Source organism: Equus quagga, chromosome 9, assembly GCF_021613505.1.
Source record: "Equus quagga isolate Etosha38 chromosome 9, UCLA_HA_Equagga_1.0, whole genome shotgun sequence".
Classification (NCBI taxonomy): Eukaryota; Metazoa; Chordata; class Mammalia; order Perissodactyla; family Equidae; genus Equus; species Equus quagga.
Genome location: NC_060275.1, coordinates 11,057,146 through 11,082,053, shown reverse-complemented (window position 1 = coordinate 11,082,053; position 24,908 = coordinate 11,057,146).

The following is a 24,908-nucleotide window of genomic DNA, read 5'->3' as shown; positions in this document are numbered from 1 at the left end:
ATTAACTTGGAACAGTGTCTCTCACACAAAGTTGGTGCTCAGTAAATGTATGTTGGCTGAATGGGAAAGTCAATGGATAAATGAATGATTAGAGATAGAAGAAAGAAAAGAAAAAATAATTACAAGCTTTGGCTTCTGAACTGTTTCTTATCCTCATTCATGAGGAAAAACATTGGATGAAAGTAATGACTTATACTGACTATTCATTATGAACATCCCATTTACACAGCTTTACTGACGACTCCCATCTTGTGATTATGTTATGTGGAGGTAAAATTGTCCCCGAAATTAATGACAAATGCATCAGAGCCTTTATCCAGTACACTGTTTGAAATGATTAAACTCATGGAATGTTTGCTTAATCTATTTTCTTTTTCCATACACTATACACTTTGCCTGAGGCAAACCCATCTAATAATTTTCAATTGAATAAAATCATAACTCATGACCCAATAAATTATTAAGGAATCCTGCCTTGCATCTGATTCATCATTCATCTTACCACAATGGCAGAAAGCCTACTGAATTCTCTCACTGTTTCTTGCCGTGATAAATAGTTCCATTCAAATGTAGGCAGAAAGTCGTGTGTGTGTGTGTTTAATTGTATTTAAAACTAAATTTTTCACTAAGACTTTATAGTAATAATATTCTTGCTTTAAAAATTTTTATCATCTAGTTATATCATTTGTAATTTGCCTATTAACCCTTGACAATTCTCCAGAAGTAACCATTATATTCTACCTGAGATTAGATTGAAAAATGAACTATATCAAAATATTGCTTCTCATTCCTTCATCATCTTACACCTTGTGTGCTGATATTCTAAACTAGACTCTAAAATCCAAAGCGATAAAACTGTTTAAATAGATATGCTAAATAGTAGGAGTGGAGTAAAGTTGGGAAGGCATTGAATATTGGAATTGCTGGATGCAACGTCTGAGATTACAATCCATCATAGTAACCAGTTGAAAAATAAACATGATTTTCCATCAGCTGATATTGTTAGTCATCACATTAAAAAGTGCCGTTTTAACGAGAAAAATAGAATATTTGACAGCATTAGAAAATATAATCTGCCTCCTCATTTAGCTGTATTTTAAAACTGGCACGAGGGCAGAATACACAACTCACCAAACCTCAAAATAGTGTGCATCTTTAGAATTTATTTTTCTTTTTAAAATTGAAAACTGCTGATATAACAGCTTCAACAACAGTTTCGGAGAAAAAGAAACAAAGAAAATCATCCACAACCCTACGATTATCCTTCCCTATTTCCTTTCATTTTTGGGTATGTCTCTGTTCAATGTTGATCACATAACTGAAGTGCCATTTTATTTCTTATGAGTGTGTGCAACTGTTTTACTTTGAAAATTATAATTGTTGCTTTGAATTGTTACACATTTTATTTCAGGTTTCCCTTTATGTCTCCTACGGGCTGGTAAGACCAGTTTCCTATATTTCTTCTTTATTGAAAGCAAGAGTTGTAAGAAATTTAAAAACTACAATTTGAATCAATTGTTCAATCTTCTTCCCTGTATTCCTAATGGTACAGTTGAGGCAGGTATCTTTCTATGGGTCAGAGGAGCAAAAAAACCAGAAGCAATAACTGTATGTTCATGCCTGAGAGTTTCCTGAACCCAATTACTTCATCAAAGGCAACGTGCTCCTGCAGTTACACAACAGTAAGAATCACAAGATGCTGCAGGGCTGTGGGACAGTGTCTAGAAAACTTCAAAGACTCACCCTTCTAGCCTTCCCTCCTACCTTTTTGAAGTTTGACTCCCTGTTTCATAAACAAATGTTGAGCAAGAGCTACAGAACAAAATAAGAAATAGAAATAAAACATCCAAAGACAATCAAATTTCCTCAGTGCCCCACCAATCTCCTGATTTCCTGCCAAGGTAAATAATAGATTTAGCATGTTTGCAAGAACCAAAGATCATCTTTTGGTGTTCTTGTAACCATGATATGGCCATGAAATGCTTAAAAGGTCACCATCCATTTGGTAGATGTAGCCAGATAACCCCTAAGCTTCACTGTAAACAACAGCTGAAGAGCCTGATTGTGAGAAAGTGGGGAATTCTTCAAGCGATATTCAAACACACAAAGACCCTTTCTGCTCCGAAAGCCATCAACTTTTATAAACTTTATCTCACCACACCACAAAATATGGTCTAATATAGTCTGCATAACGACTTTTGTAGAATTTGTTAATGGAATCCACTTAAACTGGAAAAAGTTTGCACTCCAGCACCTTTATATTACCAGTCCTTGCAGTACCAAGTAGAGAGAGAATTATTTCAGGTGACATATTCCCTGTGTTTTAACGACTATAGCTTGAGAAAATGTAGACATAAAGATGGAGAGCACTGAGTAAGCGTAACAACTGACTCAAGGAAGTAATCAGTTCTGTGTGTCTTGATATAGAAAGATATAATTGAGAAATCACATACTGTAGACAAAAATCAGCAGATGGTAAAGCGAATATAAGAACTGAGGTAGAGAATTCTCCTTTTATTAATCCCTAAGGGTTAAACATTACCCCAGCAAGAAATATCTGGGCGTGTGAGTGCATGGTGTATGCGTGTGTGGAGGGGTTTTTTTAGTGTGTTCTGAAGATAATTGCTGAAGTCATTGTTGTTCATTTCATAGTTTCCATTAAGTTTTTCTCCACAAAGTTTTTGTTGTATCAAAAAGTCATGATTTCAAGGATTGCCATAAACTATGGTTAACAAATACCCCAACAGGAAGACTGAAGCAGCTATTTAGGCAAAATTGATATACACAAACTGAATAAAAAATAAAAAGCTTTTAAAAATTAGGGCCAAACTACCCCATTTGCTATTCAGATCTGACCTTGCCTTCATTAGCAGGTATCTGATTGTGTGAACATTAAGCTGATATTTTCAGAAGTCCCTGGAGATACCCTACTCATCAAAAAAGAAAAAAAGGGATGTGGCCACAGATTCCTCGTTTCTCATGAAGAGTTATGGCAACGAAAACAGATTGATTCCATTTGTTCCTAACATAACATGCAGTTTTTATCATCGAAGCATGAAAAAGAAAATGTATTGGTGCATATAGAGAAATAATTGGGTAAACATTATGAATATCCTTGTTCATCTGAGGAAATAAACCCAGTCGGTACAGGTCAAGTCTTCAGTTTATCTTCCTGATCAGCAAAGTGCGTGTATTAGTCATCCAGTGATTCATTAGGAAACGCTCCAAACTCAGTGGCACAGAATATCAATCATTTCTTTTCACTCACACGTATGTGTGTCTGCTTGTGGGTGGCTGAGGCAGAATGGGCCAGGCTGGGTGATTGGCTTCAAGCTGAAGAATGAACTGGGCTGATTCCTACTGCACGTTGGATAAAATATGCTCCACATGTTTCCATTCTGGAGTTCCAGCTAAGGGGGCAGAAATTACCTGGAGAAAGCTTTTCTTGTCGTGATAGAAAAAGTGCAAGAAGGCAAGTGGAAGTACACAATCCCTCTTAAGACTGCCCGGGAAATGGCACACAGCCACTGGCCTGTTAGGCAGCCAGTATCTGGGAGAAGCTTTTCTCCTCCTGATGGCAGAAGCACAGGAGAGCAAGCAGGAATATACATTAATAGAGCTAAAAATGATCACAAATTCTTCTCCTTCCACCAGAATATGCAGCTTCTGTCTCCACTCCTTGAATCTAGTTTGGCTACACAATGAGTTGTATGCAATGACTTTCAACGGCCAATAGAACATTACCAACTGCGATGCAAACAGAGGCTTGAAAAGTGTTTGGACATGAGAAATCACTCAGTTGCCTCTCCATCGAACTCTAACAAACATATTGATAAGGTCAGACTAGGCTTCTAGACACTGAGAACCATGTGGAAAGATAATGAGCTGTCCTGGTTGAACCAACCTACCTGCCAAGCACCAGACAGCAGCTTCCAACTCACTCACTCACTCACCTAGGAGGCATGAGCAAGCCCAGCAGAGAGCAACAACACTGACCAAACCAGAGCGAGCTCAGATCCTTTTATCTACATAAATCTTGGTATAACATTGCTCTGGCAAGAAACTCAATTTTGGAATTTTGCTTTACAAAGAAAAACCCTACCTGATAAAGAAATTGTTACCTAGAAAAGGGTGTTGTCTTTATAAATCCTAAAGCATATGGCACTGGCTTTGGAACTGGGTGCAGGTTAGAAAATGAAAAATCATCAAACACATTGTTGGAGAAGGCTGGAGAAATGGTGCAGAAATTACTATTGAAGGGTGGAAAAAATGACAACTTACTTATGTAGTTGTGAAACAATTGGTAGAACCATAACCGCAGTAACTTGGCAGATAGAAAGTGTACCTAAGAAATGTGAATTTTTTGGAAGACATCTCCAGACAGAACATTGAAAGTGTCAGTTGGATGTCCCTAACTGCATATAATAAACTTTAGGAGAGAGATGGGCTATGGAAGGAGCTGTTAAGGTTATAAGGAGAATTTGAAAGAGTTATAGAGGAGGCATAAATTATTGGGTTGGAAAATACAAGTTTTTTTTTTCCACAGTAAAAGATATATATATTAAAATATATATTTATATACATCATATATCTTATTATGTATTATATATATGTTTTTTTCACAGTAAAAGATATATATTAAAATATATATTTATATACATCATATATCTTATTATGTATTGTATATAAGTTTTCTTCACAGTAAGAGATATACATATATATACACCTTTGATGACCTACAAATGTGTTTGTGCTCCAAAATAATTTAAAAAGAAAATATACATAAACTGTTTCACATGATACAATGTCATTATTTAAATTCAAGTACACTATAATATATATTACATTATAAATTAATATGTATTGGTCTGCTGGCAATAAAATAGTTATTAATTTAATAAGCACTCATTAAGCACCTGCTATGTATAAGACTTTTCACATAAACGTTACACATACAAAAGAACTAAAAGATAATTCTTTTGATTGAAAGAACATTCAGCTGTTTGGCACATTAAGCAATTAATGAACAACAAAAACCTTTTTTCAACATATATAAAACAATTTAGTTCTTGTCTCCTCAGTCCAAGAATTTGATTTAAATGTTGAACCCATAAGCCACTCAGAGTAACCCTAGAGAGCAACTAAACATTAACTAGTTTTAAAAGCAACTCAGAATTAGCCCATCAAAAATAAACTTGTGTACATATCTTCATAACTAACATATTACACAACCCTTAACTTATGACAAGTGTTGAAGAGAAGTTTGTTGATTGATATTTGTTGAATAAAGTTCAGCTTGGAATTACCTCACTGATGATGGCTTTTCTGATATCCCTGGAAAACAGTGGTGAATTGAATTGTTGTTCCCAATTTTCCACTCCCTCATTCTTATGGAATTATACATTTCTGCTGTTTGACATTTGACTTTGTATCTCCTCTCATGACAGAATGTTTTCACTCATCCCATTCATGTTGGGCTGCCTGATGACTGTCTTTTAAATTTTTTTTTTTTTTTGCTGAGGTAGGTTCACCCCCAGCTAACATCTGTTGCTTGCCTTCCTCTTTTTGTTTCTTGAGGAGTATCAGCCCTGAGCTGACATCTGAGCCAGTCTCCCTCTATTTTGTATGTGGGTCCCTGCCACAGCATGGCTGACAAGCGGTGTAGGTCTGCACCTAGGATCTGAACCTGTGAACTCAGGCTGCTAAGACATAGTGTGTTGAATTTAACCACTATGCCACTGAGCTGGCCCCTGATGACTTTCAAGAGAAAATGAGGGCAGAAATATCAATGTGCCAGTTCTCAGTGTAGGTCTTGAGAGACATCACATGTTTTTGCTCACTCTCTAGTATCCTGTAGGTGAGTGGGGGCCTCTGGTCCCAGATTCCAAAGACATACAAAGGAGACCAGAACCCAACCCAAGCATGGAGCAGGAAGCTAAAGCCACTTCGCTTGCCTCCATGGGGATCGTTCACTGAGTCAATCAAATACATGTTAATGGAAGAAAATGAGGTTTGCTGTTGCCTCCTGTGTAGCATTATTGCAGAAATAGCTGATAGTCTCCTTGGATGTTACAAATCCTATTGAGTTATGGATAGAAATACAGTTTGGATTTTTGAAAAGAAATACCAAAAGCTGTCTTATACTTCCTTCCTTCCTTTTTTTACTTTATTCAACTTTAACAGAATAGGTAGTTAATGGAATATATAACATGTCTAGGATGTTTTTCCATGAAATTCAAATTTCCAAATTGAGTATCTCTGATTACTAATGTAAACAGAAGTAAAAAGCAGCTTAGGTAGCTATAAAAATTTATACTTAACAAAAATTGACGCTTACAATATATTCTTTGCATGTATCTCAAATATTAAATGATTTTTTGCTATCTCCTTAAAATTGCTAGATACTTCCTCCTCTCCTTTCCCAAATGGAAGAAACTGACACATTTTCTACCATGAGAAACTTGATGCCAATCCAAAGGGCAGCACAGTGGTATTCTAATTCTTTCCTTTTGGAATATTCTTTACATCCAACAAGGTAAGCCAGGAAAGAAATTCTTCTGAGATTTTGTACATAAATATTTATTAATGGATGTATGTGTCTTGTATCAATGGTCACAGTTGTAATAATAGAATTCAAATGTCAGTGGGGAAGTGAAGGGCAGAAATGAAATACAGAGATGCAGGAACTCTAGAGAGATTAAAATCTTCCTGAACTAATTTTACTTTCTTCTCTTATCTTTCTGATTCTTTGTGCTTGAAACCATGACATCAATAAATGGGAAGTAAAAATTGAGGCAACTACATTTTTATTTGTGGCTGCAACACTAAAAAGCTTCAATGTATATTCATTTGGGAGGAGAAAACCCTGTGAACTTTGGGAGAGCTGTCACAGTGGGACAGCTGTGTGCAACTGGAGGCCAGTTGGAGCCTGAGACCAAGAAGGAAATGGACAGTTTACTTCTTTTGTTGCTCTCATTTATTTTTCTTTAACTAAGTTTGCTGAAGGCCAGTTTTCAGTACACATAACAAAAAAGATAAGGTAGAGAGAGAAAGCGTGAGTCTTCTTACCGAGAAAAATGACTATATCAAGTCATATTTTTCCACCAAGAAAAAATAAGACCAACCAAGATGCTCTCATAAATAAAGCGTATATATTTAAACATTACTATGATATTTCTCCAAAAGAGTTGTATTATTCAATAACTAATGAGATGTTGATTATTATATGACTCATACATTGTGTCCAAGTTTTTCTCTATATCAGCATAAAGTTGAAAATGCTGATTTAAAATTTTACAAGAAATAATAAAGAGAAATGGGCTTTTTAGATGGCTTAAAGTTATCACCAAAAAAATCTGCTGCTGATGCAAAAGCATATTAAAAGTGATGCCAGGAATCAAGGCACAGAGGAAACAGTTATCATTCAGGAAAAAAATCAAGACCTAGGAATTAAAAAAGAAATGGTGGAAATTCTGTAACTATAGGTCTATTTCTTATAGATCTCAAAAACAACCCCACCCCCAAAGAATTAGGAAGATCCAAATAACTATTTCACTGGATTTGATCTTCCATTTTGCATAGTAAAACCAAACATTTTGCCTATGGTTATTGGATACTTGCCAAAAATTTCTGGAGGATTTAATGTCAATCCTCAAATACGTCTCCCCAAAACGCATTCAGCTCTGTTTTAATCAGCACTTACTCCTCATACTGCTTTTATATTCCAAATGAAATGTAAATAAATTTACCCCTATGACTAAATCAATGTAGATTGACTTGTGTTTAGAAAATGTAAAGAATAAAAAATTCATGGCATGACAAATACATGTATTTTCCATTTAAATAAATAAACATAGCTCATGCTTTGGTGGATTTGTTTTTAGTTTCTTTTAGTGCATATGCATTTGTGTTTGTCTTTCATCTGTGTTCATCTAATATATTGTATTTTAATCCACTTTCATTCTATCTGAAATAAAATATCCAAATCTCCTATGTTATGATATGAGTAGTTGGTAGAGTGGTATTTTAACTGGCTGGGGGAAGCCTAGTTACAAGTGCTGAAAAGAGTCCAAACAGGGTATTGTCAAATGAAACAGCAGAGGACACAAAAAACAAAGGTACTCTCAAAGTCAGAAACCATGCAAGGATGTTGAGTCTTCCAAAGGAGGGTGGAGAAACCGCAAGGAGAACCATATTGTCAGTGGATGAGAAAAGAGCATAGAAACTAGAAGTCCTGTGTCAGAGGGAAATAAGGCCAAGAGTATGTGAATCAGAAGCAAAGGGAGAGAGGGATTGAAGTGAAAAAAATCGTTAATTTTGGCTAATTTGTTTTCATGAACTGACTGAGGCTTGGAGAATTGGACTGACTTAAAGCTCTGATGTTCACACGGTTGTCTCAAAGATAATGAGATATAAACTTTATCGTATTCATCTTCGTATTCCCCACTGTATCTGATCAAAATGCTTTCCAAGTACAAGGTGCACAGTAACTATTCTTGAATGGCTGAATACATGGATAACAAGACAGTGCTCGCTGGACCAGTTTACTGAAAGTGGCCTTCTGCTTGTCCCAGGATAAGTTCTAACGCTCTGGCTGCTTTGCTGAGTGTTCACAGGCTGCCTAAGGAGAGCTAGGTGCTGCAGACTGCTTCCCGACTCGCAGCGTGCAGGTTTTCAGAGCTGACGCCATCACGTGCATCTCTCCCTTTCTCTGCAGATCTCCATCAGCATCAAATCACCTTGGTGCTGTCCATGTGGGATTAGCACTTTCATTTTCCTTTGGACGTATATTTTTCATGCTTCTGAAACAAAACATCATAAGATGCTGAAAATAAGTGGTCACTTTAACCTTTTTGTTAATTCTCAACTAAAAGACAAAAACGTCACTTTATCTCATGCCATGACGTTTTCTATATTTCTTTTCTTAGATTCTTTCACTTGCAGCCAATGCATTGTTGAAGAAATTACTCAGAACAAATGTCTACATTTCTGCAAATGAGTATATGAGCAATTAGTTAAAATGGATTAAGTGACAAGAAACACAATATTCATCATGTTACTTTCTAACTGAATTTTTAATAGGTATTATAAGTATTTCAATGTTAAAAACAATATTGAATATAAAGCACTTCGTAATGAATAGTCTTCATCTTCTGTTATACCAAGTCTCCTTTAGTTTAATATAAATTACTGTTTAAAAGTGAATGAAATAAACTCATCAACCATTTGTCTGAAGTGCTGTACTGAGCAGTATTTTGACCATATTTAAATTGCTGTCACATATAGTTATAAAGCATCTTGTGTATATCATTCCCATTGACGTGTTCAGTCACACTTCATTACTTTTTCATATATTATTTTACGGATTTTTACCAGGATGCAGCCATTGTTTGGAAAAAAAAAAAATGCACATTCACTTCTCTCTTAAAATCATATTAGAATTTGAAGTCAATTTTTATTATTTATTATATTTTAATTAGCCTTTTTAAGAAAATGTTAAGTTGAATTTCACAAAGACTTTCTACCACTATTGGTTTCTTCTACTTTATATGCAACGCTCAGTGTGCAAAGACCCATAATGTGAATCATGAGGCATATGCATATAAATATATAATATTTATACATTTTAAATCTTTCTTTAAAACAAGAGAGATGATCATTTTCAAACGACATTAGTCTCATTTATCTCCATGATGCCATTAGTGTTGTAAAATGTTGCAGCAACATTCCTAACTCCTGAAGGCCTGCATCAGCCCTTAGCTACTCAGCCGCATTATTAGATTGTCAACATAATTCAGACATCTCATATAGAAGGAGCCAACCCGCTGGCTCCAGCGCCTTGTAAATGTATTTGCTTGATGAAGTAGCTCAGAACATATTGAGGCCTTTACTGTTTCTACGCATACGGCACTTGCAGAATCATCTCTTTCTCTGCTTCAAAAATGCCTTTGAGATTTACATCTTTGTTGTTCTGTCTTCGACACTTCGGTACATCTCAATCCCTAGTGACCCATGAGAATATGATAAAAGAATATGCAACTTGTAAAATTAACTGAAAACTCAGAGTTAAACTGATCAGCACTATAGATTGACATATTTTCATTTATGAGATTAAATAAAGCCTGCAAATCTACAGATATAAATAACATATTTAAAAATTCATCAAAATATTTGGAGTGGATAGCGTGGAGTGTGGACTCCAGTGTGGAGTGGATTCTTTTATTTTGCAATTAATGGGTATATTACTGTCAGCTGAGTTTTATATATAAAAATAGAATAGGGGCTGGCCCCTTGGCCGAGTGGTTCAGTTCGCAGGCTCCACTGCAGCGGCCCAGGGTTTCACCGGTTCAAATCCTGGGCGCAGGCATGGCACTGCTTATCGGCCATGCTGAGGCGGCATCCCACATGCCACAACTAGAAGGACCCACAACTAAAAATACACAGCTGTGTACCGGGGGGCTTTGGGAGAAAAAGGAAAGATGAAATCTTTAAAAAGAAAATAGAATAAAAATAAGAGTCCCCCTTTTAGACTGAGTTCAAACATGGTGCATATATAAAAAAATCTAGACCTGAATTTAATATCAGAGTAGAAAAACATGTGGAGATTTGTCTGAAGAGATGTGACACTTGAAATCACAAGGGATGAGCAGTGGACATACAAATTTGAAAGACACAAAACAGAGAACATTCTGTTGTACCTGAATTTTCTCCACCACTCCCTGCCTCCTTTATCTGCAGCTGCAAACTACTCTGAATTGACTCAGCACTCTCAAGTTAAAGTTTATTTATTTTAGATTATTTTGGTTTTTAATACCTCAGAGATAATCACAATGTGTATTCTTAGATGATCTAAGTTGGACAAAGATTCAGTGCTCTGTTACCAACTAAAATAACCTTCTAGGCACCCCAAGGCTAGTCTTCTAGGCTAGTCAAGAGAGGAGTGAGGAAATATGTGGCATTGTGTGTTACAGGGGGTGGTTAGTCTGGCATCTCCTTTTTTTTTCCTACGTCTACTCAGCTTATCAATCATTGACTCACAACAGACTCTCTCTCTTATGCTTGGAACTTATTTACAGAATCATGCAATGCAATCTGCAAACACTTACTGAGTCCCTATTATGAGCCAGATACTGTGCGAGGCACATAGGAATCAACGATGGAAAGACAGGAAACACACAGCCTCAGAGAAGAGACAAGCTCCTAGAGGAGGCAAGGAAGCAAGCTGTCAACTGCAACATACTGTGAGAAGGAAAACAAGGAAAACAGGAACAAAGTGGCCCCAGATTTCCCCTGCTTGGAGAACTTAAGGATGATCTCCAGGTAGAAATATATTCATGGTTTTTCCGGCTTTATTGAGATGTAATTGACCTATAACATTTTGTAAGTTTAAAGTACATAATGTGATGATTTGATACATATATATATTGTACAATGATTATCACAATAAGATTAACACATGCATCATTTCACATAATTACAATTTTTTGTGTGTGTTGAGATCATTTAAGATTTTCTCTCTTAGCAACTTTCAAGTACCTAATACAGTTTTGTTTACTATAGTCACCATGCTGCATATTAGAGCCCAAGAATTTATTCATCTTATAACTGGAAGTTTGTACCCTTTGACCAACATCTCCTCATTCCCCCCACCCCCCAGACCCTGGCAACCACGGGTCTACTCTCTGTTTCTCTGAGTTTGGCTATTTATTCTTTAGATTTCACAAAGTGAGATCACACAGTATTTGTCTTTCCCTGTCTGACTTATTTCACTTGACATAATGCCCTCAAAGTCCACCCACGTTCTTGCAAATGGCAGATTTTTCTTCTTTTTTATGGCTGAATATGTGTATATATATATTTCACATCTTCTTTATTCATTCATTTGTTGATGGACACTTAGATTGCTTTCACATGTTGGCTATTGTGAAGAATGCTGCAATGAACATGAGAATGTAAAGATCTCTTTGAGATAGTGATTTCATTCCCTTTGTATATATACCCAGAAGTAGATTGGCTCATATGATAGTTCTATTTTTAATTTTTTAAGGAACCTCCATACTGTTCCCATAGTGTCTGCACCAATTTATATTCCCACCAACAGTGCACAAGAGTTTGCTCCACAGGCCTTTCCGACTCTCATTGTCTCTTGTCTTTTTTTTTTTTTTTTTAAAGATTTTATTTTTTCCTTTTTCTCCCCAAAGCCCCTCCGGTACATAGTTGTATATTCTTCGTTGTGGAGCCTTCTAGTTGTGGTATGTGGGACGCTGCCTCAGCATGGTTTGATGAGCAATGCCGTGTCCTCGCCCAGGATTTGAACCAATGAAACACTGGGCCGCCTGCAGCGGAGCGCGCAAACTTAACCACTCGGCCACTGGGCCAGGCCCTGTCTCTTGTCTTTTTGATGATAGTCATTCTAACAGATATGAGGTGATATCTCATTGTGGTTTTGATTTGCATTTTCCTGATGATTAGTGATGTTGAGCATCTTTTAACGTACTTATTGGTCATTTCTATGTCTTCTTTGAAAAACTGTCTATTCAGGTCCTTTGCCCATTTTTCAATCAGATAGTTTGTTTTTTTTGCTATTGAGTTGTATGAGCTCCTTAGATATTTTGGCTATTCACCTCTTATCTGATGTATGGTTTGCAAGTGTGTTCTCCCATTCTGTAGGTTACCTCTTTGTCCTGTTGATTGTTTCTTTTGCTCTACAAAAGATTTTTAGCTTGATGTTGTCCCACTGTTTATTTTTGCTTTTGTTGCTTGTGCTTTTGGTGTCATATCCAGAAAATCACCATCAATGCCAATGTCAAGGAGTTTTTCCCTGTTTTTTCTTGTAGGAGTTTGACATCTTACATTTAAGTCTTTATTCCATTTCATGTTGATTTTTGTGAGTGATGTAAGATATGGGTCCAATTTCATTCCTTTGTATGTGAGCATCCAGTTTTTCCAACACTATTTATTGAAAGACTATCTTTTTCCCATTGAGTATTCTTGGTTCCCTTGTCAAATACTAGTTGACCATATATGCATGAATTTACTTCCAGACTCTTGATTTTATTCCATTGTTTATGTGTCTTTTTTTATGCCAAAATGGCACAGTTTTGATTACTATAGTCTTGTTATATAATTTGAAATCAGGAAATGTGATGCCTCCAGATTTATTCTTCCTTCTCAAGATTGTTTTGGCTATTTGGGGTCTTTTGTGGTTCTATAGAAATTTTAGGATTGCTTTTTTTCTATTTCTATGAAAAAATGCTGTTGGAATATTGATAGGGATTATATTGACTCTATAGATGGTTTTGGGTAGTATGGACATTTTAGCAATATTAATTTTTCTGATCCACAAACACAGGATATTTTTCCAGTTAATTGTGTCTTCTTCCATTTCTTTCATCAATATCCTATAGTTTTCAGTGTATAGATCTGTCATATCCTTGGTTTAACTTATTCTTAAGTATTTTATTGTTTTGATAGAATTATAAATGTGATTGTTCTCTTTATTTTACTTTCAGATATTTTGTAGTTAGCATTGGAGATTGGATTGGTGGTTACCATAGGGGAAGGGGGGAGGGGGGAGGGCAAAAGGGGTGATTAGGCTCACTTGTGAGGGATGGACTATAATTAGTTTTCGGGTAGTGAAAATGATATAATCTACACAGAATTTGAAATATTTTATGATGTACATCCAAAAGTAAATTTTAAAAAAAGATATTTTGTAGTTGTTTCCTAGAAATGCAACTAATTTTTCATTGTTGATTTTGTATCATGCAACTTTGATGAATTCATTGATTAGTTCTAACACTTTTCTGTGGAGTCTTTAGGGCTTTCTATGTATAAGATAGTTTAATCTGCAAACAAAGACAATTTTTCTACTTCTTTTACTTCTGAAATGCCTTATATTTATTTATTTTTTTGCCTAATTGCTCTCGTTAGGGCTTCAAGTACTATATTGGGTAGGAGTGGTGAGAGTGAGCACCGTTGTCTTGTTCCAGATTTTAGAGGAAAAACTTTCAGCTTTGCACCGTTGAGTATGATGTGGGTTTATTATATATATAGCATTTGTTGTGTTGAGGTATGTTCCTTCTATACCCCATTTATTGAGAGTTTTTACCATGCAAGGTAGTTTTTGAAAGATAAATCTGAGTTGACCGAGTTGCTTAGGTCTGGAGAAGAGCATTCCAGTTGGAGAGATTTAATAAGTCATGTTAGGATATTGCTTGATAATAATAGAAATGAAAGAGTCCTAAGAAATTATTGTATTAAAGTCTATTATTTTACAGATGACAAAATCGAGGTCTGTTCAAATTTATTGACTTGTCCAAGTCAGTTAGATAGTTATTGGTAGAAGCAACTTTAGAAGATATTCTCTAATCACCAGACAATTCTCTGTGCAATGTCTTTACTCTCTGCACTTCTGCTGTCCTTTGCCATCTTCTTCCTCGTTTGGCTGTATGCCACTATACATTTCTGGTCTGGTTTCTCTCCTCAGAGTCCTATTGCTTTTTATATTCTTACTATTGCTCCATCCTCTGTCAATTTCTTGATCTTGCTTCTTCTTTCTCCATCTTCTTGGATCTTGCTTGAAGCCACTCCAACAGTATTCAGAGACAGTTCTTCCTCATTGGTTTATATATGGAAGTTATTGTGTTTTAATTAATTTTTCTTTTTTTTTGAGGAAGACCAGCCCTGAGTTAACATCCGTGCCCATCTTCCGCTACTTTATATGTGGGACACCTGCCACAGCATGGCCCAACAAGTCGTGCATAGGTCTGCACCCAGGATCCGAACTGGCAGACCCCAGACCCCTGAAACAAAATGTAATTTAACAAAAACAAACTTAATTGCTGTGCTACCAGGCCGGCCCCCTAATTAATATTTTTTTTGCTTTTCAAAAACGGAACACACAATACACATTTAGAAATAGGTAAATAAAATTAGAAAATAGCTCGTATCCTCACCCTTCAAAGCTTATCACTGTTAACACGTTGAGGTAGGTCCTTCCGAATGCTTCCCTGTTCTACATTTTTATCCTAAGTATTTGATTTCGTGATTTCCACTTTCCACTTCTACACATCTTATTCTTTTCATGCTCATTCCATATTCAAATTCCTCATGGTCCCTAAAATTGCCTGGTTTGTTGCAGGCCAGATCCAGCCCAGGTCCTCTCATTTCAACAGATTCTTATTCTCACAACTCCTATAATCTAGAACAGTTGTATTATTTTTTTCCTGTCTCTGGTTTACTGAAAAGATCAGGCTAGTTATCCCCAAATTATTCCAACCCTTCAATATTTCTAAATGCTTCCTTGAGGTATTATCTTTCTTCCCAATATTCAGTATTTTCTGTAAAATGGAAATGAGTTCTAAAAAATGTAGATTCTGAGTTTTGGCTAAAATGCACTTTAGTGGTTGTTTACTTTGTCATGCTTCGCATCTCCTAATATTTGATCATCCTAGATGTCCAAACATACTGTTGCTAGGGTTCATCAATGATAGGCACTAATATTAGTTATTGTTTCCCCTTTGGAGTAGCAAGGAACACAAATAGTGTTTCTTTGGCTTTATACAAATATCTTATTCCTCATTAACATTTCCTTAACAGTACAGAAAGGAGTTACTGATACTTGAAATAAATAAACAAAATGTGTGTACACATATTTTAGAGTAATAAAATTATGTTTTTAAAATTATTTCATTCTCTTATTAACTGTTGCCCTTTGGTTATCCTGACATAGAGTTTATATTGTGAAGTGTGGATCAATGTTTAATTTTCTCTATTAAATTACTTTATTTTCAAGGAAGAAACAGATTTACTAGCTACCTCTAATGATGATATATGGCTTTCTCTTTTTAAAGCAATATTAGGAGCTAATGGATTTTTTAATAATTCAGTGAATATTTATTCAAGAAAATAATTATTATTTGGCAACCTTTAGTAGTGAAATTCCCTTCAAGAATATTTCTATATCCTGTTTATGTAGCCTCCCCTCCCCACATTATTATAAATTACCCTTTTTCCAACACAATCTAATGTCCCAGGCTTGTCTTGTGTCTTCCTTGCATTGCTTCTGGAATCAGCCATTCTTCAAGGAGCTCTGATACTATTTAATGTAGAAAGTTGTTAGAAACCTCCATCTGAAGTTAGGGTTACCCATTACTACTGAGGTAAACTTGCTTCCAAAGCATTTCGTAGACAACTAGAAAAAGTACACATACATCCATACATGTATTTAAACATGTTTATATTTAAATAAACATATAATATAAACATTAAAATGCATATATTTATTTATATGTATATATTTATGCATTGCATATAATATCCACATATATATGCATTTTATCCATCAAAAGCTTATATAGAGATATATCTTAAATCTATCAATTCATGCTGAAAGTTCCAATTTAATTTTAATATTATAGTGCTTTTAATTGCTCTGTTTTATAATTTTATAAATTTTCTTCTAAACCAAAAATCTAGATTTGTAACCTCATTAACATAATTAATTACTTGTTTTATCTTGCAATATATAACAGTAGTCTCAAAACAAAATATCAATTTTACTACTAAAATTAACATAACACTATAGTGTGAAATTTAAAATTTCCTTCTACTTTTCTTTCATTCAAATGCTTCCAATGATGGTCGATGGTCTTTTCTCTGTTTTTTCTTTTGAGGACGATTAACCCTGAGCTAACATCTGCTATCAATCCTCCTCTCTTCGCTGAGGAAGACTGGCCCTGAGCTAACATCTGTACCCCTCTGCCTCTATTTTATATGTGGGACACCTACCACAGCATGGCTTGCCAAGTGGTGCAATGTCCGCACCAGGGGCCCAAACCGTTGAACCCCAGGGCACCAAAGCAGAATGTGCGCACTTAACCGCGGTATCACCAGGCTGGCCCTTCCAATGACCGTCATGAAGTACAGTCAACACCTTTTCCTTAGATTACTAGACATAAATTATTTCTTCCTATGTTAATACTATGAAATTGATGTAAGATTAGATTGATTTGTTTCCACTTGTACTCATTTGTAGGGCTTTTTTTTAATTTAGGACTTTTTTAAGTTATTTTTTGGAATCAAGAGAATATGTACTTGATTAGGGCAAAATTTATTTGGAAATTTTGTCTTATGTTCATCCTTGAACTTGTGACCATATAACCTCTCATCTAGTAAAAGTAACTAATGGCATTGGTTTCTTGGTTATATGACAGGGTCATTGCATTTTCTGTGTGAGTATAAACACATATATTCATGTATTCTGACTACAACATCTACCACCTCTTCTTTTTTCTTTTTTTTAAGTACAAATGTTGATATATTAAATACGTTGCTCTGAACTCTGCTTATCAGGGTAAGAAAAAGGAAATTTCCCTATTTTATACTCTTCTATAAATAAATTTTAATAATTTTCCAGCGTTCTTTGAGTTACAGTCATTAATGTTCGTTTGTTCCTCCATTTGACTGTAAGTCCCTGGATATAGAAATCACGTTTTATCAGCATTTTATAATTTTTCAGAATTTTTATTTAGTTATTAATATATTATTTGTTTGTTTTGGGTTTTTTTTTTTAAAGATTGGCAACTGAGCTAACATCTGTTGCCAATCTTCTTTTTTTTGTTGTTTTTCTTCTTCTCCCCAAAGCCACCCAGTACATAGTTGTATACTCTAATTGTAGGTCCTTCTAGCTCCGCTATGTGGGACGCCACCTCAGCATGGCCTGATGCCATGACCGTGCCCAGGACCGGAACTGGTGAAACCCTGCACCGCCGAACTTAACCACTCGGCCACTGGGGCCGGGCCCTGTTTGTTTTATTTTTGACCCATAACAAGTATTTACTGATTCTCTGTTGAGCAAGTCTGTAAATAAAGTTTATTTCCCAAGAGTCCACACCGTTCCTCAAGGATTTCAAATGTTGTGTCTTTTTTCCAAGTCTACACAGAGTAAAATTTAATATCCTCAGACCAGACTTGCTCCACAGCTCCCTTGGCCTTCCTGCTCCATGTCCCTGCTGTGTCCCGCCTGTAGCTCGTTCTTTTCCGGAGTGAGTCTTTCAACCTGAAAGGTCTTGTCAGGAAGCGACAGAGGCGTCTTAATGCTGTCCCCAACTCATTCAGAGAAACTTTGGGTTCTTGATTCACTCCAGCTTTCCTATTTACCCTGAACTGTTAATAAATTCCACCAAACACAGAGCAATTTTTCTTCCTCTCCTCAGGAGTCATCTGTATTTTTTAGATTCATCACAGACTGGAAAAGAATTCTTTTTAACACATCTTACAAATGATTTGTAGTAACCATAATATCTGTAATTTAGAGATTATTACAATGCTTCCAGCAATTGTGTTACATGTGTTACTTCTTTCCCTTAATCTTCCTAACAGCCCTACAAAGACATTACTATCTTTTTTGTTTTATAAATCAGGAAACTTATCTTAAATGCTAGATATTTTCTCAAGAGTTTCCAGTTAATCATAGTTTAAAAACGGGCTACAATTCTGAGGTAAGTCTGTGTGACTTCTATATCTGAGCTCTGACCACTACAACTCATTCCTTCACAGTATAAAGTATTTAAAAAATTCAATTCACCTAAATGTTCCATACAATTGCTGATGTCATTCATTACCAATAGACCAATAAGTATTGCTGCACAGAGCAATGTTGGAGTCCGAGACATAAGACAAAATCAGTAATACTGATCCTGGCTTTATGTAAAATTTCATGTTTTGTTCATCATGAATTTTTGTATTAATTGTATTTTTAAAATATATCACACTTATTATTTATCTTGATTAACGAGGGGTTTTTTTTTTTTGGTGTCCCCCTTAATTCTGTGCCCAAGCAAGTACCTCATGCAGCTCACCCTAGCCCCAGCTCTGTAAATAAGAAAGATGTTGAATGTTAGAGAACCAGGTAAAAATAATCAGGAAATATCTACCAGGCCAAAATAGGATAGGCATCTTGGGAGATAATAAAAAGCAGAATCATGATCTTCGAATTTAGATGCCTTCAATGAAGTTATGTCCATAAACAATTAGTATAAAAATACATAACATGAAAGAGCATATGACAAGTGCAAAGTAAAAATTATTTGCTTTCTAATTCTGATGATAGCAGGATTCAAACATACTAGCAGAGTTAGAAAGGATGCTATTGTGTCGATGAAGCTTGATCTGGAACTTTAAGAATTTCTAAGATTCCAACACAGGAGACCAAGAGGACAATGCATTCCAGGGAGATTGCATGAGACATTATCAAGGGTCAAGGATTTGTAGGGGTTGGGAGGCGGGTTGGGGTGAATATATCAAGAATATAAATTGATTAGAAAGTTTATGTGGTGAATTAGCAAAAAAGAATTTTGTGAGATGTGATGTGAAGAGTTTGTAAGAAAACTAAATCCAGGATAAATTTAAAAAAAAAAGGGGATAGCACTTCATAGGAAGTTTCTGGTCAAGATTAGTTTGGTAAACAGGAAGAGTTATTAAGAATACCATGGTAGGAAGTTATCTCTGCATGTCAAAGTATGAAATGAAGTAATAAGGGCCTACTGACAACGTGAAATGGAACATAGTAACTTCCATCATGTAATAAAAATAACTTTAGTCTGTCAAAATAATAGTTGCAGACCTAACAATTATTGAGCATATACCATGTGCAGGCACTGCTAAGGCTGCAAAATTCTTAATACAAATAGAGAGAATTACTAAAGAACTCAGAAGAAAAGTTCCCAAGTATTTACCATTATGAATGATGTTACTTATATTTCTTTTAGACACTTTTATCATATTAAGACAGTTTGTTTTATAACAAATGATTTTTCTCAGCATCTATTAAGTTGTTCGTATGTTTTTTCGGCTTCTTCCTGCTACTGTGAAAAATCACACGTGATATTTAAAGGCTAAATCACCTTTCAGTTCCAAACATAAACACTACATGGTTAGGATGCATCATCTTTTTTGTACTTTAGTAGGTTTGATTTGTTGACATTTTTATTTAGGAGTTTTACATCTGTAATTCCCCCCACCTTGGTATCTTTCTCAGGTTTTAGTACAATAGTTGGGCTGAATCCATAAAATGACTTGGGACGTTTTTCTCTTTTCTAGAAAGGTTTAGGTAAGATTAAGGTTAAATCTTCCTTAAACATTTGGAAGAATACATGAGTAAATCTATGTGGATCTGGAGCTGTGATTCATTTCTTTTTTGGTCATTTTGTATATTTTTGAAAAGGATTAATTACCTATTTGATTTCTTTACGATGTCTAAGGGTATTTTTTTCCCAAGTTTAGATATTAAAAGGACTCAGAAGACTTCATAGAGATTTAAAGGCAAGGAACATGATGTAGCAAGAGAAAGAGAATGCAGGCATGCACTGCCAGTCTGAAGGACACCCCAGGCCTATGCTACCCTTGGACCCGCTGTTCCTGTGTATCATGCTGAGTCCCAACCTGAACGTCCACATCTGTGTGTGGAATCTTGGCTTGGGAGAGCTTCCCAAAGAAGCTCTGAGCATCCACTTATGTAATCGAGTCAGCCTTGTGAAACTGGTTAAGCCACTGCAAACCACAAGAGAAGAGACTAACATTGGGAGTCACAGGGGAGCTTTGGACTTTAAGCAGCACATCATAAATTCCATTGCTGTATCTTGGATAAGGGTCAAAAGCCAGACGTCAGGCATCCCCAGAGATAGAGTGTTTCTAGGATAGCTGTAAAGCAAATCTCTCTCCACAAAATGCTAGTCAGATTTTTTTTTTTTAATTTCTTCTTATGTGAGTTTCTGTAAGTGTGGCATTTAGAGTTTATCTACATCATCTACATTTTCAGTTATTGGCATAAAGTTGTAGATAATATTCTCTTACTGTCTATTCAATATCAATAATATCCATAGTGACCCTCCCATTTTATAGCTCATATTGCTATTTGGTGTTTAATCTTCACTTTTGTCTTACTAGGGGCTTACAAAATTTATTGATATTCTAAAAGAACCAAATGTCTGATTTGGAAACTTTTCTCTGTTGCCTTATTTTCTCTTTCGTTTATTTCTGTACACATATACACTTGTGTGCATGCATGCATCTGTTATGTATGTGTGTGTAAATTAGATAAAATTGGTTCAGATCTTCTACATTTTTTTCTGAATTTGTTTTCTGCTTGCTCTATCAGTTATTGAAAGTGTCTTTTCCACAGTGAGTGGAGATTTTTTTAGTTTGATATTAATTCTTCTCTTAAAAGCTAGCCTGACCAGTTTATTCTTTTCAATGGAGTGATTAAGACCTTTCCGTGTAATATAATCACCAATATCTTTGAATTTATAATCTCCATTTCTTTCCCATTTAATAGAACTGTATTATTGCTTTTTTCTCCTTTGCGTTTTTTAATCAATTGAAGACTCTTCTATCAATCCAATTTTCTAGAATTAACTCATTATTAAAATATTATGTTATTATTTATATTTGGCTTCCTTAGAAGGACTAAAGAAATAATAATATGCTACTGCTTTGTGTTTGGACTTGGGATTCTAAGTCTAAGGTGAAATATGGCAAATGTGATCGTGTGCTAATTTCCTTCAATATGGCGATATTTGAGATATATTATTTTGTTTATGTAGTTGCATGTGAAAATGGGAGGAAGATAAGGGCTGTGAGATAGAATTGTGTACTAGCCCTATTTGTGCTTGTTCTAGGATGCTAGGTTGGAGCTGAGTAAGTGAGTGTGTACCAAGGGTCCCCAAATGTAGGAAAGACAAGATTGCAAACACTGGAGATTAAGGTGGCCCCCAATGCTGTTGGGTCTGATTAACTTCGCACCCTCTACCAAAAGCACTACTTCAGCCCAAACACAACACGTGAAAATAGCAGCAAGGGAGGACCTTAATTTCAATAAATTATTTTAAATGGCCACATCTAAGACAAGGAGAAGATGAACCCTATAACGTCAGCCTATAATGGAAATGGGCCATATACGTAGAAAATTGTAAATAGGCAAGACAGCTCCTATAGGTGTCTTCTCACATGGAATCATTTCAGTTGCTCATAGCTGCAGGAAAAATAATAGAACAGATTCCATATCCTTTATTTGGCGGTATTGGCCATTACCATCAAGTCGCTATGTAACATTTAACTGAATAAATTATAGAGACTAGAAATAATATGATCTTGTATTATGAAAGAGCATGTCCAGATGGACAGGACATAGTCAAATGAACATGCCGTAATAAGTATTTGGCATAAATAATAATTTGGGATAAGTCTTTTTTTCAGTTACTTTCAAGACTCTGTGAAGAGAAAATGGCAAATATTCTATATTTATACCCTTTATTTATTTATTTTTTTTCTGCTTTGCCGGCATAACTTGAAACTTTCTTAAACTCCTTGTGACTTTTTCTTTCTAATCAGAACACGTCAGGGAAAAGTTCTGCATTCTGACATTCCCTGCTGTACAGCCTTTCTTGAGCTGGTATTATCTTTGATTTAGTCTCATTAATGCTACTGAAATATTAAGGTCAAATTTTTATTTATAAATGATATTTGTAAAGTCAGTGCAATTGGCAACATCATGAAGTGACTCACAGAGGGACCTCTGCATGCAATAAGTCAGCATTAGTGGGAGAAAAATCTTTCATCAAGCAAGCGTCCATCTTTGATATGAGGTCATGTGTCTGTATTATTATCTCCCAGTCGGTCATCAGTCTGTCTTGTCGCTCTGACATAGGATCCTAAATGGGAAATTATGATTCCCTATGACAGATGATTTTTACCCTTCCAATTTTTTTTTTCAACACTTTCCCTATACTTCACTGTTCAGTTGAGGATAAGGAAGTAATTTTCTACTTGGAAGTCAGAATACTCATCTTAACTGCCAAGATCACACAAAATAATTCCATTTGACAATTGCTGGCAATGTATCAATAATGTTTCAAGTCACAGAGTACTTTTCTAGAACGCTCTTCTTCTTTTCTTTCTTCTTCAGCATTCTGTCTCTCTGTTAACACTACAGTAAAGCTGAACTTTCTGTCATCAAATAGAGGGAACAAAGAATGCCAACCACAAATTGGCCAACAGTAAAGCACTCTGTAAACGGAGATTTGTTTGTCTTTTCCTGTGCATAATTTAAACCCTTCTCTCAGAAATTTTTAAACTTCAGCTGTACTGTTTCTACTATGTTGGGGGAAAAAAAGCACCTTCTAAGTCAAATAATTAATAACCATATTCTAGGCACAATAATATAAGCCCTGTTCTTACAGGAGAATAAAGATAAGGTTGTGTGTGTGTGTGTGTGTGTGTGTGTGAGGAAGATTGGCCCTGAGCTAACATCTGCTGCCAATCTTCCTCTTTTTGCTTGAGGAAGATTGTCACTGGGCTAACATCTGTGCCAATCTTCCTCTATTTTGTGTGGGATGCTACCACAACATGGCTTGATGAGCAGGGCAAGGTCCCCACCAGGGATCCAAACCAGTGAACCCCAGGCCACCAAAGCCACCAAAGCAGAGGGTGAAAACTCAACTACTATGCCACCAGACCTTTCCCAAGATTGTTTTTTTAATTGCAGAGAAAAAGCTAAATGACTATATGTCTATGGGAGGGAGCTTACAGAGGTGGGCTAATGCTGGCATACATTGTAACAGGCACTGTGAGAGGCAAGCTACTTCCTACTATAACAGATTAACTCAGTCCCCTACTCCCACCTCTGTTAGCAGCCTGGCAGACAAAGAGGTGTGCCCTTTGCTAGGTAGAAATATCATTTACCTTAGTCTCTGCTGTCTTATATCCTTGACTATTCTTTTTCTTGTGTTTGAAAATGAGCTTTAATGTTCTCTGGCTCTAGAAGAATGTGAAAATTGCTTAATATGTTGTATGAAAATTGCACAGTGTATGAAAAATTGTAGCAGTTCAGTGTAATGTTATTTTCTTCCTGTAAGCATAAATTTTGCTTCTAGCAATTTGTAAGTCTAGGGTCCAATCACCTTTACCCAGTCAATGCTTGAGATGATTTGAGCCTTGTTATAGTATTTGTAAGTTTGCCCCACTATGAAGTTTTAGCCTGAAGTGATCTCATTTGAAAGTCTGGGCTGTTAACCAGGCCACCTCTTCTTTTGTGGGTCTTGGCCTTACATTTTTCCCCTTCTCAGCGTGGTGAGACTGCTTAAAGTTCTATTTGGCTCTTTGACCTTTTAGCTGATGCTTTCTTCTTGGCCTCTTGACCCACACGATGTAGACACCAGCAGATGCTTTGAGACAAAATGCGATGCAAAATATCAAGCCTACTTCGCTGTGGTTCCTTTTCTCCGTGATCTTGGCTAATCTACTTCCATTCTCCTCACTATCTCTCGGCAGCTTTCTTCCATTTTTGTAAGACCCTTATTGTGTGGATGTGGACCGTCAACTTTCTCAAATGGAAAATTAGTCGAGAATGATGGGCTTGCCCGAATTTCCCCCCTCGAGGCTCTTGGCTGTTTCCTCCTGGCCAACTTCAGGTGCTCTGCAATTCATTCAAAAGGCTGTTTTAGTTTTTTCCCGAGTTTATTATATGTCTCCAAAGGAGTTTGATTAAAAACTACCCACTACATCCAAAAGCAGACATATAGCAGTACAACAGATGATAAAATTTAACTTTTTCCTTTTCTAAGAAACATAGAGACCCAGGACCATACAAGCTTCTTAGTGGCATCCTCAGAAATGGGCTTCTGGTTCTTGAGAGTAAAAAAAATAAAATAAAATCTGGTTTGCTGACTTCCTATGTTGCCATGCCAGTTTGCATCATGTGAACTCAATTATTATATTGAGAATGAGAAGATGTGATATTATTCATCAGACCATTGAAGAAATGACTATTTCAGTTAGATGAAAAGCTATGTACCATTTTCACTTACTTGGAATACTGTATGTAAAACTACTCTTTATTTTGAGTCAGA